This window comes from Mycetomoellerius zeteki, unplaced genomic scaffold (genome assembly GCF_001594055.1).
Source record: "Mycetomoellerius zeteki isolate Tzet28-1 unplaced genomic scaffold, Tzet1.0 scaffold4, whole genome shotgun sequence".
In the NCBI taxonomy this organism is placed as follows: domain Eukaryota; kingdom Metazoa; phylum Arthropoda; class Insecta; order Hymenoptera; family Formicidae; genus Mycetomoellerius; species Mycetomoellerius zeteki.
The window spans coordinates 177,574-191,876 of record NW_017257391.1 but is presented as its reverse complement, the minus strand read 5'-3'; the positions used below and the strand labels follow the sequence as shown (position 1 = coordinate 191,876).

The 14,303-nt window shown below is 36.6% G+C and overlaps 1 protein-coding gene across 1 annotated transcript in view; it reads right to left on the bottom strand.

Annotated features, from left to right (window-relative positions):
* The window catches only part of Kdm3 (Lysine demethylase 3), a 329,663-nt gene that overhangs the window by 176,705 nt on the left and 138,655 nt on the right, over nt 1-14,303 (bottom strand).

Sequence of the window (14,303 nt, the reverse complement as noted above, 5' to 3'; positions counted from 1 at the left end):
CCGATGCGACGAGGAAGTCTGGGAAACTATTCGACAGCATCAGTACCAAAGAGAGAGTGCTAGACGCGTATTACAACCAGGTTACAACCGACCTGATATAAGAGCGACGACGCTTTTGCACGTTACCAGCGCGGAAAGCTTATCCTGTACCTGTTACAAAACAGGTTCTTTTGTACACCGGCCTGGCTCTTTATCCCTCAGTCGTTCATGGCGTACAAGAACTGCGGGTTTCTATAGAGCAAGCCAAATGAACCGAATACCCTGTCTTACGTCGAAGGGGAAAAAGGGAGAGAGAAGGAGAGACCTGCCCGGAACTGGATTTACCGGTGCGAAATCTGGTTTGACAGCTTTTCTTCAAAGCGAGTTCCAGAGAGTCCAAGATACGCAGGATAAGCGAAGACGGGTGACATCGATCGATTGTCAGCGGCGAACACAATGTCGCACTTATGTCGCGTGAATTTTTACACCTTACAAATCGCCTTTTTAACCGTCGCAATATCGGAAAAGACGTTACCTTCGAGACATGTTGTTTATTAGTGTCATAAAATCAATATCTCGCCTTTGAACCGTTATCTTGTAGGATTGATGAACGGATCTAAAAAATAATATAAAATATCTGTAAGCCTTTGGAGGAAACCGGTTCTTCCAAAAGTGAGCGCAAGCATTATTACCGGCGAATGATTATCGGCTAAGTGATTCTAAAAATGTTACATCACACGCGTTATAGTTTCTAAAAATACCTGGTGACCTTGAGTGACCTTCCACCATCTACTCTGGTTTCCTACTTGCTGAACAGAGGATTAACGAGAATGTTGCAGTTGTTGGTGGCATCAACATTAAACTAACACGCGTAACGACGATCTGACGTCAGCTGGCCTTTTGCTACATCTTTGTGGAGGTCGACAATCGCAATATCTGCCCGTCTACAACGATAACGCTCATAGTAAAAAGTCAGCTACGAAGATAGCGGGTGGCTTCTGGGCGCGCGTTAGTGAGAGTCAACGTACTCGTGATACGCGATAACGCGGTTGGTATATGCCGTCGGAATAGCGATAACGCGATAACGCAACGATTACGGGTTACATGTGTACGATGTTGTACTGAGGTCGCGTGAAATGGCTGTGGCGAGATATAACGATTACCCACCAGATCTGACCGAATTATAAGCGAGTGATATGTGTCCATTCTGCCTTCCTAGAGATTATTGATCCTACCAAAGTAATATCTTTCTCTAAATTAATTTTAGACAAAGAGATAATTTGCAGATGAAAATAATATAACAAAGATATAACAAACTACTATAATCTTGAACTTTTAGTACAGAAACTTTAGTACGATAATTTTCCGGTTTTTTACTACACGATGGATCGTTCCGAATTAATTTTCATTATTTTTACAAGTACAAAAATTATTAAGTGATTCTTACATACTTTAATATATCTTTAAAAAGTATTCCTAAAGTTATGTATTAAAAAAAAGAAAAGGATAGAGACCATTATTTAGTTAAGTGCTCCTAATATTTTAAAGAAAAGAAATGCACAGAATATGAATGACTTTAAAGAAAAGGTTTTAAACTTTTAAAAAAGTTATGAAAAGTTTAACAATATTTTGATATTTATATTATGTCACACTTATTAATTTACCGACTTATGTTTTATTATTAGATTATTATCATATCTGTACTTTATATTTCAGATGTGGTCGTATATACGTTATCGTGAAATAAATACTTCGTTGTTGTAATTTTAAAGAGATTATTTTTGCAAAGCCACTTATAATCCTTTAAGTTAGTTACGATACTTTTATCTAAGAGACGGAAAATTTATGCTTACACATACATCTCTCTCGACTCGATAACGTTACTTTGTCAATAGAACCGTAATAATAAACGCGTTTATACGAGATTACGCCAACGTATTTACGACAAAGGAAAACATTGTTTCTTTATTAAAAATTTTATCCTTACTAATCATATTTTAATTCTTTTTATTCTCTTTGAACTATATTTTGTTTTCATTTTTTTTCAAATGTCTATTGCGTTATCGTTCACAAAAATGTGCATATATAAGCATATGATACATGAATATGTGTGAGTATCCGGAATGTATTGAGCTCGAGTTCATAAATTCGCTAAATCCAAATGACTGTGCGATCACTCATCCTTACAGGAAATGGAAAAATTTTCATTTTACAACGAGATCATGACATCGTGTGTTACCCGGAAACAACGAGCTTCATTTTACGTTCACCGATCAGCGATAACCCCGAGTGTATGATACAGAGAGAAGAATGGCGGGGTTATCGTAACGATAGGCAGGTTCATGCTCAGCAAGCTTGTTAGAGCGAAAGTTTAAAGGAAAAAAAAAACAGATGTTGCATCAATGAGATATTAATGAAACAATGACCACAATACTGATATGATATCCAAATTTTCCGAACAAGTTTAATTACGTGTTAAAAATTATCTTAGTTCCGCAAATATAATAAAAAATGTAATACTAAAATTGAGAAAAATAAAACTGTTTGTAACGAAAAAATATGTTTTGTTTAATACATAATGGATATAAACTCAATCATTAGTGTTCTCATTTAGATCCCAAAAATATGGTCATAGTATACATACGATGAGATTTTTGTCACGTTCTCGAATATTCCTACCCATAGTTATAAATCCACGCGGAATACGGAATATTCAGAAATTCGGCAAAGTCATGAGCAGTTAAACAGAAATAAATGCGGCTTCATAAATAATGCAGTCGGGCGCTTTGGAAATGCGTTTTCTAAAACTCGTTGCTTATAGAAGAGCCCGCGATATTTGCATGTTTAACCTATTCTTCCTTCATAATCTCTCGTCAACAAACTGAAAGACAAAAAAACACGTCTAAATTGTAGTGCACTTAAAAAATCTTGGTAATTATTTTAAGATACCGTCGACATAAATTTCCCTTAAAAAAAATTATATTTTATTTGCGTTTCCAAAGTATTAGCATATCAAAAGTCTCTTGGAAGTCGTAAAAAAATGTCGCAAATAAAAATTGCCTGCGATTGCTCATAACGCAAAGATTACGGAGGCATTTCATTCCTGAGAAGAAAATAATCTGGCTCGTATTGACAAATAAGTTGCACCGTCAGCATATAAAAATGCTGATATTTACCGTGGGCCCCGCTATAACTGCATTCACGTGTCGCGCATGGTGGTCAAGAAAAACTACCGGCAATAAAATGCAACGTAACAACGCAAGAAAAATAACGGGAAGAGCAACGGGGGACGAGCAAAAATGGACGCAACGAAAGCGAAATAAACGCGCTTGGAAAAACAGCAGCAGTTTGTGGCATCAGCGCGAAACCGCCGCGAATATGAGAAAAACCGTGAGTAACCGCTAGATGAGAGAACGGCTTATGCGGGCTTTATATGTATACGCGCGTGTGTATGTGTCGGACGAACGTGCATTTACCGCCTAATCGCACGATGAATCAAGCAGATAGCGGGTGGGCGAGTTGGAGAGCGGGCATAATTATTTCCAAGGAAATTAATTTATCGCCACGCGAGAAAAGAAACGGGTTTCGCGGGATTTTGCACGGGCGCGCTTTTATCGCGACATCAGCTCAAAGTTTAGCTCCACTTAGCTCCCACCTTCGTGCTCGCAAACTCGTTTGTTTCGCCTTATAAATAGGCTCCCGTTTATTGCGTCTATCATTGATACGAGGGTTATCGTCAACCGACACGCTGGACTTTGCTTGTGTCATAATTTATAAGTTACTGTACTACAAATTCTCGCTATGAATTGAGGACGTCGCGTTCTCTTTCGGTAGCGTCATATAAATTCAACCTGATATCACTTTGTAAATCTTGAGTCTTCATAAATCTAATATCAGAAAAAGTTCAAAAATAAAAAAATTTAATATATGCACGTTGCAACTATTAGCGCTGAGAAAGCAGAATATTTATAATAGGTGCCTTTCAGCAGAAGACAGTGTAACATAATGAATCATTACATCTTTGTTGTTTGTCAATGTTAAACAAAGATAAAATGACGTCTATGATACATTGTGTCTCTTGCAGAAAAACACCAGTTATCGTGATCAGGAAAAATAATATTAGACTTGATGGTTTCGCCAAGTTTCGCCCATGTCGCAATATTCGCTCAAACTGTCGCATGAAAAAAAAAGGGATCAGATTAACCCGGGTATAAAACTCTTGGGAAACGTGCGGACTTACCATGACGCGGCACTGGGAGCAATACGCACGCTGCATATTTACCTGAAACAAAAGACCATCGTTAATAGCCCAGCGTGTTGGTGGACGCGACAAATGTCGCGCTGAATAGTCCGACAAACGCGCGCGCCCAGCCATAATGACTTAGGGTCGCGGGTTGCGAACAAAGGCGTCGGTAACGCTAACGACACGCCTGTAAAATTATACATAAACGTGTCGCTTAGGCATCCGATTAATAACGCATCTCGCCCCCGCGTTTTGAATTTATGCGGCATGCTATAATCAGTGGGATATCGAAACAATGTTGACGACAACGATCGATGTTTTAACTTGGAAAGTGTATCCCAGATGTTTTCGAAAAAAAAACTACTTGATTATAATTTTAATATCTGCAACAAATTTCAAAGACAGTTCAGAAAGTTTTAAAATATTTCTAGACGACAAATATTAAAGAGTCGTAAAGATGCAGCTAATCTACATGAAAAGAACAATTTTGCTAAAGTGTCTAAAAATTTAGTTATAACCAGATTTGAAAATAATTTTGTTAGACCATCGAAATAATTATGTCGAACACTCAAACATGATAATGTTCTAAAAAGTTTTTTTTAGTAATTTAATGAAATTATTTTCAGATTTGTATCTAACTAAATTTTTATTGATGGTTTGACCAAATTATTTTTAAATCTATATCTAGCTAAATCTATTTTTAGACTAACAAAATCGTTTTCTTCTGATGTGAGATCGAGACTTCCTAACAATCTCTTGCATATTTTATTTTTTGTATTCCGAAGTTCTTAACCTTTCCTATCTTTTGAGAACAAGAAAAGGTTCTCATTATTGATTATGTTTACACCGTGCGCTTAGTCCGCGACCTATACGATAGGTGTCTTTGTTTAACCTACAGGATAAACAAGGACATCTATTGTATAGGTCTAAATGCACGGTGTAAATGTAGCCATTAAATGTGTGGTGTCTACATGGCCATGAAAATGTGTCGCCAGGTGCGCTTTTTAAGAGTGACAGCCAGCCACTAACCGGTGTCTCATTTTTTTCGCTCCTCGAGGCCTTGAGGAATCGGTTCGCAATGAATACACGCATTTTGGAGTAGCTTTGTCTTCCTTTTAATTTCCTTCTTCGGCACAGCCGGTTGCTTGGCAAGCATTTGCGGATTGACTTATGAAACGGGGCCGAAGGTATGACAGCCAGATGTTTATGCACCTGCCAGCCCTTTCTGTTTGTACACGAACGTACTATTTTTAAACTCCCGTTCGCAACAGTGTTGTTTGCTTAGCGCAACATCCTCGTAACTCTTCACAACCAAAACGTCGAACTTGAATGCACACATATCAAATTTTATATTCTTTTATAATATCTAGTAATGAAAGTTTTACACGGAAAAAATGGTTTTGTTAATGCATCTAAAAATTTAACTAGATACGTATCTAAAAATAATTTTGTTGGGTCATTAAAATAATTATGTAGGGCGCTCAAACTCGTTACTAGAAGTCAAAACTATTTGCAGTATTGCTCATCATATTTAAGATTTCTATAAGTAATTATTCTTATAATTCAACAAAATTATTTTCAGATCTGTATCTAACTAAATTTTGAAATACTCCAATCGATTTTTCCGTGTACCAGTCTATAATAAAAAAACAATTTCTTTAAGCAATTCTTTTAAATTGTTAAATAGCACGATTTATATGTAATAAACTTTCATCTATCTCTATCATATTATTTCCATTATATTGTACACTTGATTCTCCGCAATGTGAAACTTTCATTCTTCGTCTGCAATCTAGATCTTCGAATTTCAATGCAGATTTTTATATTATTCAGGACTGTATAAAAGTCTGAAAAAATTCCTACATACTTGTGAGAGAGTTTTAATTTTTACTATCACAGAGAAATTGGATTGTATTTTGTTTATTTTGTACAGATTTAAATTGATCGATAGATTTCAACAGAATTCACAATAAAAAAATCGACCGTGCCTTTTAAATCCCACATTGGCGGCAGAAGATTAAAGATGTCATCTTTAAATACATTTGCATATACTTTCGATCACAAATTTATGATCTAAACTAGTACGTCTAGGTTCGTAACTAATTTTGTAGATCTTTCTTATGATTTACGTCGTTAAGCCGATAAAGTCGAAGTCGTGATATTAATCAAAACGCAACTCCCTCGTCATCGCTGTTTGTTGACCTCAACGATGCGGCGAGTCATTAATTTATCGTAGTCACTGTCGGGAATACTTTACGAAGAATATTCTCGCTCGTTACACAACGGTCGCGAATTACGTCAGAATCGTGACCGACTCGACTTCGATACATCATACAAATATTTACGGATATCATTTAAATTTCAATGAAAGTCTGACCTTCGCGCTCGACCACGTTTTCATTTCCAATCAGAGCGATATTTTTGCAATAATCATTGCTTTACAAACTGAAACCCATTACCATCAATAAAGTTTCTTCAATAGCACAAAGGAACACTTAAAAATTGAAGGATTCAGAAACTATCGATATCACTGTTATTCGTCTTTTCTATAATCATTTCAAGAATCCTCCTTTTTGAGAAAGTTAATTTTTCAATGTTTAATATCACGATTAAGCCCGGCTTACATTCCAACATACATGCTAAATGCAAATAAAATACGCTAGTATTTTAAAAATATATCGAATTCAAATTTAAACACAAACAAATATAATTTGAAATAGAAAGCGTAAAGATTTTATATTAAGTGTCTAAAATATATTGGAATATCTAAAATAATTTTAAGTTTAATAATACTCAAGACTTTCATCTAATTCTATTTAATTACATATTTATAAAATTATTTCAAAAATATCCAAGTATTATCAAGGATTGATCGATCAATTACGGTTATACCTAAAAAGGGCCGACAACGTCGTCTCCGCGTACTCGCAGTTTCTCTCCTTTTGTCGGCAACAACGATAGGTCGAGTTTAACGGTCGTCGGCACTCAATATGCGCGCCGACGAGGCCGCGGAGTCTGTTTCATGCCCTCCCTCTGCCATCCTCTCTAACCTCACAGTCTCCGTTTTCCCCCTCGCGCCTCTGCGCCTACCTGCCTCGTTTACCCGTTCAACACGTCATTATCGAACCGGTTGCTGCACTCTGCCGTTTGCTGCAGCTGCAATATCGCGCCGTAGCCGCCTCTCTCACGCTCGCCCCCGACGCGTCTCTCATTCAGGCGCGCCGACGTTAGACGGAGAATCGATCGATCTTCGTGACTCGATCGTCCAGATACATTTCGCCCGAGAGCAGGCCCGATCGATCGGATTATCTCGAAGCCGGTGGCCGTTTCTTCAGCTTTCGCCAGTCGTGGCGAAGCGAAAGAGTGCGGCAAGGTCATTAAATCAGTGATCGTACTATGCAATTGTCGAAGAATTGTATAAGAAAATTGTATAGTCGTATGCATCGCATGAATGAGTGTCGAAAGTTGATTTGGGTTGAGATATCTAATAAGTATAATAAGAACGAGAGCGTCAATATTAATTTCACTTTTTGACACGTAATGACGTAGAGACTTGCTAACTAAAGTGAGTCAAGTGTATGATATCATTCGAGTGAAACTATTTTGTGCGAGAAGCAGTAATTCAAACCGAATGCAAATCGAACTTAAATAATTCATTGAAAATTAGCCATAAAATTTAATATATTGAGTAAAATTTTAAAGTTCTAAATAGGAAATATTTAGCTCTATAGGTTAAGTAATACCTATTAATAGAAGTCTAACTGTTTATCAAAATAAATCTAAAAGGTCTAATTCAGATCGAAAGTAGGAATAAAATTTCAATTCAGATTTTTTTAATTTAAATTATTTTAATTTTATTTACAATCTCTTTTTTTCTATTAATTCTTTTTCCAGTTATCCTCAAACTAACAATAATCTTATGGAAAGAAGAGTTTTATTAAAGTATCAAAAATTTAGCTAGATATACAGATCTGAAAATAATTTTGTCCAATCATCAAAATAATTACGTAGACCGCTCAAACTGGTTGCTAGAACATCAACACTTTTTGCAATATTGCTCACTATATCGCTATGTTTGAACTTTCTACATAATTTTATTATATTGATGATCCAACAAAATTATTTTCAGATCTATATCTAACTAAATTTTTAGATAATTCAGTAAATTCTTTCCGTGCTGATATATATATTTTATTTTAGTACATATTTCTAAGAGGCAACAAAGATCGCGCAAATAGAATCTGCAACAAATGGCGCACAAAATGCACGTTAACGAAGAGAACATTTCCACACTGACCCGGAACGAGTACATAATTCTGGAAGAAACATAAATCAGCCGTTTTTATTCGGTGCAATTTAAGACATAGTCTTGGAAGCGGACTTTCGGTAACCGTTGAGAAACGTACTGGAACGAGGGAAAAACGTTTACTCGTAAACGTAACGGCTACTACATCGAGAACGCACTTAGCCACGGGGGTAATTTCTCGGAATACCTTCGAAGCTACGGAACGTGCTCCAGTTTCGCAGAGCGAATTAGCGAAAGACGAGAGCGAAACGTCTCGACGTTGACCGACATGTACGAAAAGAGCGCGCGATGAAAAAGGCGAATTAAGCCTGCAGCGGTTGACAAATGTTTGCGAAGCGTGCTCGGTGAACATTTGCGGAGATTCTCTCGCCGGCACTTTCACCTTTTTATCGATAACGTCCCACGTCCGCCTCGATTCGATTCGATTGGAATCCTTGGCTCTTGGTGCTTCGTAGAGCGAGTCTCGAAAACGATGCGCGGTTTGCGAAGAAGGTTTCCTTAAAAAAAGTAAGAATTTTCTGCAACGTACAAAGATACTTTCTACGTCTCATACTACGAATGTTTCTTCTTTGAGGACAAAGTGTATTCGTATGTTTGCAAAAAAGCATGCTCCTTGAGCAATGAAAAGATAAAGTAAATATTTCCGATAAACGATTTCAAATGTGCGACGAGAGATATGCTCACATTGCTAACGTTCGATATTGTTACAAAGAATTCAATGAGGTATACATAGGTATACTATCTGCAAGATGTACATCAATCCTAAAAATATCGAAAATGTTACGTAAATGTTACACGGAAAAAACGATTTTGCTGAAAGATTTAATATTTTGCTGGATACAGATCTGAAAATAATTGTGGGACCAGAAAAATAATTTTATTAGAAATTCTGATTGCTAAAAATAACAATTTTTTGCAACATTACTCATCATTTTTTAGATTTCAACATAATTATTTTTACGATTCAACAATTATTTTCAGATCTGTATCCAACAAAACTTTAAATCTTTCAGCAAAATCGTTCTTTCCGTGTAATTCTAAAAATATCAAGCTTCTTGCACTTTTGAAATTATTGCGATATGTCTCCACCCATCAGGTGCTTCTTTCTTTCGAAAGTAATTTTATCTTCGATAAACGCTTAGACGTCGACGGCTATTATTTGATCGTTAAGATCCACCAATCGCGATTTTGCCTTCTTTCTCGTTCCATTTCAAAGACTGATATAATGAAGACGGATGAAACACGAGCGATTTTCATCTCGCACGAACTGACGGGACCAACGAGACGAGATAATTCATCTCGAACGACAAACTGTGTAATGGATGAAGAATACGACAATAACATAAGCCTCGGTAAATGCCTGAGAGAACGAGTACGAAGAAAAAGCATGGAGACAAGCACAAACAGCGTGTGTTCTCGGCAGGTTGGTTCTTCGGCCGGTTGGCCTGCTGGCTGGCTGTTTCGCGTTACCCGACGCGGATCTGGTTTCGATTTTATTGCCCCCGCATCGCGGAGGCAATATTTCGTCTTTTACGACCGCTTCGCCGCCGTCCTTCGTGGATTTCGCCGGTGCGTTCGCGAACCATGGCCTTCGTGAACTGGGATAAAAACGTCTGCAAAAATCCGAGCTCGCGCCGCGTAAGCGTTTTTTACTGCTTCATAATAAGCCGTAATATCGCTGCAAGAAACGGCCATTGGTACAAAAGTGAAGCCCGAGAATCTTTTTTTCTTCTTCGCCTCCCAATTTTACGATGAAAAAAATACTGACAACATAATAACGATAATGCGGATAAATTATTTGAAAACCGCGTTGAGTTATGTATATAACAACATATGTATACACACAGAAATTTTTAATAAATCTACCGTAAAAATTTAAAGTTAAAAAATGCGAAATATTTGCTAAGGAATTCCGAATAAATATATTTTAAAATATTAAAATATAGAGAAAATATTCCAGAAATGTATATATGTATAATAAAACATAATAATTTATTTAGAAAATAGAATAATTTACAGAGAGAGAAAATGTGTTATAAGTGTTAATATAAATTTATAAGTCCTAATTTAACTTGATTTATTAATCTATCTTACTTACAATTAGTACAATTTCAATCAATCTGTACATTCAATGCGATTACACGGCGGGTAACAAACTTACGCGGAAACAATGTCCAATATTGCAGTACGAGACAATTTCGACTCAAATTTGCGGGTTCGTCAGCGTAAGAAGATCGATTCTACTCGGCTGCAATCGGCAAAATGAACTGAATCGAAGCAGCAAGACTGTTTTTCGCAAATACGAGGAGTAGTGGCCATCGCTGCGATTGTCGAGAACTCGATTATTCGCGCGGTGCAGATGAGGGGCGAATCTAAACTCGATTTACCAGCGAATAAGTCGACTCGCCGCAGAAATTCGTAGTACTCGATCGACGAACGAAGGGTCGAGATTGGCGGTCGACCGCGAACGGTGAACCGGCGCGGCTTCGATAATTCGGCGTTTACACCGTAATTTCGCTCACTGGATGCACGAGAGCCGCGAATTCCAGAGAGAAAGAGAAAGAGACAGGGAGAGGGGAAGAGAGCGGGAGAGAATCTGCATTGAGAAATACCTAACGAACATGAGAACACATATTCCGGATACGTGTGTCACAGTAGCTGGAGTAAGTGGTGAACGAGCGGAGAGAGACGAGCCAAGGGTGTTCGGGAAACTTTCCCCGTACTGACGAGCGGAATTAACCGTCGTCGCTGCTTGTGCGGGAAACGCAGAGGATCGGATGGCTGCAGTTTTATTTGCGGGACAGTTTGCTGACTGCAGCTCAACTCCGCTCCCCTCTTGTGCATTTCCTTGTAACTAGGGTGAGAGTATCGCAAGCCTGGTTTATCTCTACTGATAACTCGCTCGTACGCGCGTTAACTCCGCGACGAACTATGTAATTTTCGGCTGACCTAAAAGTTCCGCGTGAGACAATTATGCAACCTAACTCGATAAATCTCAAAAACAGTTTCGTTCCTGATATGCGTTAGTTGGAAATGTACTTTAAGAACTTTTATCAGAAAAACGTGTTTCTGTGAAACTTATTACTGTTCAAATTTTCCCCATTATCGGTTATCTTTGCAGTTTTTAACTCTCTACTAATAACAATGGATGTAACTCAACAAAAAAATGAGTTGCTCGAACTTTAAGTTTTTTCTTAATTAATGGATTGGTTTTTTTTCAATTAATAATTTACGATTAATTTTGATTATTATGATTATTAAGTAATAATTATAATAATCGTTATAATTATTAAGTAAACTAATAATAGAGAAGGTGGTATTATAGTACCCCAGTTACATTTTACACAATAACTTTGTTAATAATCAATATTTAAGTTTAAAACTTGACAATTACATTCGTTAAAATGTTGTTGAATCGATTCTGAACTCAAAGTTACGAAATATTTATTACTTAGGATACTATTAATAAAAATGACGACATTGCATAATGACTCGAAGAAAAAAATTAGTGGTAATGTGATCTTTCATAAAAATAGCCTTAAAATATTAGTTTTGTTTAGAAAACAGTATTTGATTACAAAATTAACAAAAAATTAAACATTTTAAAATGTATGCAAATGAATGTATATACATTCACATAACTTCTGCATATAAGCTGCTCGGTACTAAAAATCTCAGTACTAAAAATAGTACACTTAATATAAACTATAGATTAACCGTAGAGCTATACAATCGATTATCAAATAATTATTTTGATATGAAAATTTCAAAAAAGAGATTGTGAGTAATCAATATCTATAGATGGCCACATTAGCAAAATGCCATGGTATTGTTTAAATTTGCATAAAAAACTCAAAATATATAGTCAAATAAAATGTGAAATAGCAAATAACACACTCAAAATTACATATATTCATGTGATAATACGCTCAAGTTTAAGAAAAATGAAGAAGTAGGTGTAATCAAATGCTAAAGTGTACCTCAGAAACGTTTCGAAATACTTGAAAGTAAAAATGCGTTATAATAATTGCTGGTTATTGAGTATTGGTAATATTAGCATCATAGTGTAACGGCGAGCTACTAAACTAATAATTCCATAAGTAATCATTAGGATTCGCTATATAATAGCGGAGATATTAAGAAACAATATGTACACTGGCCATAATACCATCTTCTCCTCTAGCTAATAATTAGATTTATTAAACATTTTATTAAAAATTAATAAAATAAAATTTTTAATAAACTAATAAATACTCTTTTCTTCGATGTGTGTGTGTGTTTTAATAAATTCTGTAGAAAGAAAAATAATAACACTTATTTTTAGAAAATTTAAAGAATTTTAAGAATTTTCATAAAATTTATAATTTATTATATCAATTATATTATAAAAATAATATTGAAAAGAAGAACATTTTTTAAATAAAGCGAGCGTAATTAAAGAGCGTAATTACGAGAGAAATAAAAAAGAGAAGATTCTTATTCTTTTAATATATAAAGTAGCCCATATAGATAATTTATATATGGAACAACAAAAAAATGACACTAAGGAAACGAAAAAGTAAAGTTCGCACAAAGTATTTACATGACAGAGATGCAGGAGACGTGGAGCCGTCACGTCGGGGTATTTGTGGGATCGCCGGCAACCCCTTCGATAAACACAGAGCACCCAACCACCCTGAATGAGCGCGTCTTTCTGATCCCCTTCCGCTCCGAACCCCCGCGCTTGCTACCCTTCGGTATCCAGGCTGTTCTCGTGTGCGCCAGTTACAATGCTATAGAATAGGGGCGGGGGGAGAGAGACGAACGAGGGCGGATGGGAGGGGCTGGGGTTGTTTCGAGACGACGATATCGACCGCTTTCCAACCCCGTGGCGACCTTAAAGAGGAACTGCCGTAAACGCGGATGCGGCGCCTTTAACAGCTCTTAATTTAGATTCACGATATTTATCAGAAAAGAAAGAAGGGCGGTTTTTATAACTTTTTTTCTATTATCGAACTTTGCATATGTTCAATTGTGAATGCGATATATATTCTTTCGGAACAGATATTTTTAAATGGCACAGTACCACTTTTAACGTTACGTTTCGTTTTCCTAATTGAATCGCATATACATTTATATCTTAATGTTCAGCAATTAAATTAATTCAAAAATTTCATTGCACATTGCATCCAATAAAATTCGCGATTTCATCTTGTCTTCATTGTTCGTGGAACATAAAATTATCTCCTGCTCAACTTTTCTGGAACATGAATAGACTTCGGTAAAAGAATCGCGTGAACACATACGCTTTAAGTATAAAGGCCAGGCCCCTTCTTTTTCCATTTACAATCTGGCATTGATCAGGCTATTGCTGTCACTCCCTCGAAAATGCGGGCAAATAAATCAGCGCGGGAAACGACGTCGAAATGACGCGCCAACATGCCCGGAAATGCGATTTCTGCGTGACGGCTGACGGATAGACGGGCTGATATTTCGAGTGTCGTAAATAATTCGAGGAGCCGGCGCGCGGTCCTCGAGAGCTCGATAATTTAATAGGAGAGAAGAGCGTGATCTCATGCGATCGGAGATTTATTATTACTGATTGATGGCTTGTATCGCGCGCGGCATTGATTAGCGGTCAGATATAATTATTCAAAAACGGTAAGAGACAGAGGTAGATAAATGAAGGGAAAGAAAGATTGAGTGACTGCACAGAATAATATGATTACTTAATTTGCTTTCTTCTTTTTAAGTAACGGCTATCTTTAACAAAGAAATTTTTTTTACAATAATCAT